The sequence below is a fragment of the Mus pahari genome, chromosome 23 (assembly GCF_900095145.1).
Source record: "Mus pahari chromosome 23, PAHARI_EIJ_v1.1, whole genome shotgun sequence".
NCBI classification, from domain to species: Eukaryota; Metazoa; Chordata; class Mammalia; order Rodentia; family Muridae; genus Mus; species Mus pahari.
Window position 1 is genome coordinate 25,804,141 of NC_034612.1, and position 5,669 is coordinate 25,809,809.

A 5,669-nucleotide genomic window follows, 5' to 3' on the forward strand; every position below is an offset into this window, starting at 1 on the left:
GTGTACGTGCACACATTGGGTATGTGCACACAAACACAGGTGCCGAAAACACAGAATCCCGAAAAGGGCATCAGATCCTCTGGATCTGAAATCACACGGGGTGGTGAGCCACCTGACATGGTACTGGGAACTGAAGTCGGGTCCTCGGCAAGAGCCCTCAGCTCACCTCTGTCTGCAACAAGAGCTCTCACCTCTGCACCAGCTCTCCAGCAGCTCGGATGTCATCTGATCATCATTCCCTTAATAGCGCTATATGACAGCCACCCCACCGCAGGGACACTATTCACTGCTACGAGGAGTCCGGGTGACATTGAGAGCAGATGAAGGAAGCACGCAGGTTCCAGGCTAATGCTACGGTGCTTTATAGGGAAGACTTGCACTGCCTTGCGGTTAGTATGGTTGGAGGTTTCTAGCACAATCCCCATGGATGCTGAGGGCTGACTGTGATGCAATATAAGGAGTTGAGGGGGTACCTGGCAGGCCCATGCCAAGGTGTGGGCCTGAGTAATTACACCATTTGACAGAGCTGATATAAGGGGAGCTTACTGGGGGAAGGGAGAGGACTGAGGACCTGGGGAAGGTCGAGGTAGACGGTCCGCAGCCCATACCTGTCGTACCTGGCAGGTGGCAGGTAATGATGTAAGCCCTTGCTAGGTCCCTGGGAGGACCGTAGTAGAATTGCCTGTAAGCTAACAATGGCGGCACAGCATGAGCCATGTGAAGATAAGCGGTCATTGCTACAATATCAGCTGAAGTGGAAACTTGAGGGTTCTTTGGAAAGTCGGCTGGATGGTGTTTGGTGGGGGGGGGAGAGGTGGAGGGGGGCATGTAAGGTATGGCCCTGAGTAATTACATTACGCAACACTGAGAATGTGTCATTAAAGTGGACACAGGTGTGAAAGGCTCAGGCTGACCCCTGAAGCAGACACACAAGAGAGGATGTTCTGCTTAATCAAGCACATGAAAGGACACGTGATGAAGGCTTCTTTGCTAACAACACGCATGTATTGGTCCGCCTTACATTGTGCAGTTGAGCAGCATTTGTCAGGACTCCATAGAGAGAAACGCACCAAAAAAACTTGTGGTGGTGTGCTGCAGTTTGTTGCTGCTTCCAAGGACTCGAGCTGATAGGATGCACGTGCTGAGGCAAGGCACGTGGAGGACACGTGATGTTGGGAGGGAATAAATAGGACTCCACGGAGTGATGGAGACAGAGCTTGGCTTGCTGGTACAGCTAGCTGTGCAACCCTTGTGGGTCTGTCCTGTCTTTGCTGATCTTTGCTCCCCAGAGAGAGGCACAGCTGAGATCTTCTCCTGGTGTCCCTCCAAGGTCCCCCCTGCTGACTCAAGTGGAGGCTGAGGCCTGGCTGTCTCTGCCAGGTCGTGTCACTGCTGTTGCTAACCCGACTCTACCGAACTGGGGCTGCTCATGTATCTGTGAAGTGTTTGCGAGTGGGCCAAGCTGCTGCCGCCTGCTAACCTGTGAACTGTACTGTCAATTTCCAGACAGCACAGATGGGCGTTGCTCCAAAGAACCGTTCTAAACAGGTCCACTTCCCCTGTATCCTTTCTTTTCCACTACCTCTGGTGGGTGGTGGGTTATAAGGAAGGTGAAAGCATTTAAGAACCATCATTAAAAATAGGATTTGAAAAAAACTAAAGTTACAGCCCTCTCACCTTGGTCCTTTCCACTCTTGGTCCCCTGATGAAGAAGGTCACTAGAGGATGAACCCACGTGGAGCAAAAAAGCAGCGGAGGCCCCTTTATCACCAGACTCCACCCACCCACCAGCAGACAGCAGACGGGTGAATGACTCCTTGAGAAACCAGTGTAAGAAGCCAGCCAGGCCAAGTGTGCCCGGCCCTAAGCGCTGACTCACGGAGTCAGAGAAAAGAACACAAGGATTATGACGGACGCATAGCGTGAAGCACGCTGGAGAACGGTCTTGTCAAGACACGACCTCGAGCCAGACGTGATGGCACATGCGTGAAATCCCAGCTCTCAGGATGGATGTTGGGGACTAGGATCAGGAGTACAAGGCCAGCCTTGTTTGCATGAGAACTTCCCTCAAAGAAAAAGATTTTAACTAATACCAAATATAAACTGAGGAGTAGGGGTGTGTCTCAGTGGAAGGGCATCGCCTAATACATATGAGGGTTCAATCCCAGTACCACCAAAAAAGGGGGGAAAGAATCTAAATCAGCACATGCCTGTAGTCCTAGCTTGATGGCAGTAAAACCCTGTCTCTCTGTCTCTCTCTCTGTGTCTGTCTGTCTGTCTCTCTGTCTGTCTGTCTCTGTCTGTCTGTCTGTCTCTCTCTGTCTCTCTCTCTCTGTCTCTCTCTCTCTCTCTCTCTTTCTCTCTCTCACACACACACACATATACACGGAAAAAATTGTGGAGTGCCTAGAAAGATGGCCCAGTGGTCATGAGCATGTTCTTCCGGAGGGACCTAGTATCAATTCCCAGCACCCTCATGGAAGCTCACAGATGCCTGTAAGTCTATTCCCAGAGAAGCCACTGACACCTGAGACACACAGACATACATGCAGGTAAAATATCATACACATAAAATACAAATAAGTCACCGGGCGTGGTGGCGCACGCCTTTAATCCCAGCACTCAGGAGGCAGAGGCAGCCTGGTCTACAAAGTGAGTTCCAGGACAGCCAGGGCTATAATGAGAAACCCTGTCTCGAAAAACCAAAAAAAAAAAAAATAATAATAATAATAATAATACAAATAAGTCTCTCTCTCTCTCTCTCTCTCTCTCTCTCTCTCTCTCTCTCTCTCTGTGTGTGTGTGTGTGTGTGTGTGTGTGTTTTAGTTGTGGGGCTGGGAATGTGGCTCAGTTGACCGAGTGCTTTCTTAGCCAGAAGTCCTGCTGATTTCCCTCCAGCACCAGGTAATCTGGGTGTGGTGGGGCACACCTGGAATTCCAATACTACAGAGGTGGAGAGAAGAGGTTAGGAGTTCAAAGATCATCTTTGGCTACATAGTGAGTTCGAGGCCATACAGGGCTACAAAAAAGACTTCATCTAAAGACAAAACAACCAAACAAAAAAGGGCACAGTGGCTTCTGTACTCTGAAAACAGCTCATGTGCCAGCGGCTAACCCACAGATATGTGGTAGAAGGTTCCTTCTGCTCATGGGGTCTGACCCTGGAAGTACAAAGTGACCTTCTTTCCAGGACCGGCAGAGCAACGCCAGGAAAGAGTCCGTTGCTCCTTGAGAACCCACAGGACCAACCTCGCTGTGGGTACAGCAGCTGGGGCTGGGCCAAACCCAAGGCAGCAGCTTGGCAGAGGCTTGAGGCTGAGACTGATAGGAGGCACGAGGAAGGCCCCGGATATCAGGAGGAGGTGTTCTGGGTAGAGGTGCCAGAGTGGGGAAAATGAGTCCGAGAGGCGAGCCTCAAGACTAAAGAAACAAGAGCCATGAATTCAGAGACTGGCATTGATTTGGAAGCCACAGAGCAACCCTGGCCTGGAGGACAAAGGACAGGAATGGCCCGGGAAGGAGACTGAGTGGGAGGATCCGATCCCAGACATTGTGGGGGCTAGTCAGCACAGCAGGACGCAGTTACAGCTCCAGGGTAAACAGACACCTGGGTCCTGCATGCAGAAGGCACAGAAGCCTTTGTATGACGGAGGAGAGGCCTACCTTAACCCCGCACCTTACTTCCTCTTTGTTGACTTCAAGTTACTGACTTTGAAGGTCACACCTAGGAGACACACTTCTGGGTACATCTGTGCACAAGGCTCATCTGAGCGAGGACGAGCGCTCGGAATGTGGGCAGCGCCATCCCATGGACCGGGAGTCCTAGATGAAGAGAAAGCAGACAGCGGCCGGACAGCAAGTTGAGCCCAGCTTCCATCACCGCTCTCTGACTGTGGATGGACCGTGACAACTGCCTCACTTTCTTGCCGCCGCCGCCATTGCCTTCTCTTAAGTTAGGCCATGGATCTCAGAGGCTGAGTCAAGCCCAACCTCCCTGCAGCTCTCTCTCTGGAACTGCCTGGGCTCTGAAGAGATGGCTCTCAATGTATGATACCTGGCTCTTCCCCACTCTCAGTCACCCACAGTATGTTGACCTGAATCACTTCCTGTCACCCCTAAACAGTTATAGGTAAAGACCTTCCCCGTGTCTAGGGAATTAGTCCAAAGAGACTTCCACAGGGGGTTGCTGGGAAATCGCTCCGAAGGCTACAACTCTCTGAGGGGCCCCTCTGGCCTCTCCCCTCCAACCTTCACACTTTCTCCTTTCCTCATGTCCCACCCTGTGTGTCAGCCTGTCTGTCTGTCTGTCTGTCTGTCTGTCTCTCTCTCTCTCTCTCTCTCCTAGTGAAGCTATTCTTTCCCCTCCCACCTCGAGATCCAATCACCACTCTGCATCCTTCTCCTGCTAATGGGCCCTGTTGAAAGGAGTTGTGGCTGTGTCGCTTCCAAAGTGACAGCTACAGTTTTTCTTCAATTCCACTTCACCCCTGCCCTGTGGGCTATGACCTCACTCCACGAGAGGAAACAAACCCCTTCCTTCCTTCCTTCCTTCCTTCCTTCCTTCCTTCCTTCCTTCCTTCCTTCCTTCCTTAAGTTGTTACTGTCATAGCATCAAGAAAAGTAAGGAACATCCTGGTGGCAGTGGTGGTGGTGGTGGCTGCACACGCCTTTAATCCCAGAAGTCAAGAGGCAGAGGCAGGCAGATCTCTGTGAGTTCGAGGCCAGTCTAGTCTAAAGAATTCCAGGATGGCAAAGTCTGTACAAAGAAACCCTGTCGGGAAGAACCAAACAGACAGAATAAAAATAAAAGTAAGGAATAGAGTGCCCATCAGCAGTAGGTGACACCTGCCTGGTGGTGGGGGTCCTTAAGTTCGGGGCCAGAAGGCCTGGGGTCAGCAGATGTCTCATTGAAGCCAAATGGATCGAGATAGCTGGCCTGTCTCTCTTCACACTGCCTCTGCCTCCTGTCCTGTCTCAACCTTAGCCAGGCTCCACCGGCCTCTGTGTGGAAGCTGTTTTGTCGAATAATGCAAGGATGGCATGAATAGACTTCCTTCAAGGCTCTTCCCGACACCATGACTGGAAATAGCAGACCATGAACATGTATCAGGAGAATAGGCAGAGAACACAGGATTAAGGGTATGTGTGTGTGGCGTGGGGGGGGGGGGAGTCCTCCAGGGTATAAAGGAGCTTGCTGCCAAGTCTGCCGATCTGAGTTTGATCCCAAAGACCTACAAGAGTCCTAATGAAACTCGATGAAGCCATTTCTAGATTTAGCTCAAGAATAAGCTCTTAGAAACAAGAGCTGTGGTTTGTGCTGAAAGATAATTTCTATCCCAACCCCCTCTTTTGGAATTCTATTCTGTCATTTGTTTCTTTGTATCTATTTATCTGGGCACTTTCCTGGAGGTCAGAGGACAGATTACAGAAGTCAGCTCTCTGGCTCTCTCCATCCACCACATGGATCCATGGGGTCAAACTCAGGTCCCAAGCTGTGGACTTCCCTGTATTCCTCCCCCTGTTTAAAATTTTCTCATTATTTCTATCCGGTGACTATAATCCCTGCTGTCCCCTACTGGTAGCTGTTACGTTAGCAAAGCTATTTTTCCCCCCTTGGGGTGGTGGATTCAATGGGCTTATCAAATGGATGGTTTCTTTTCTTTTCTTTT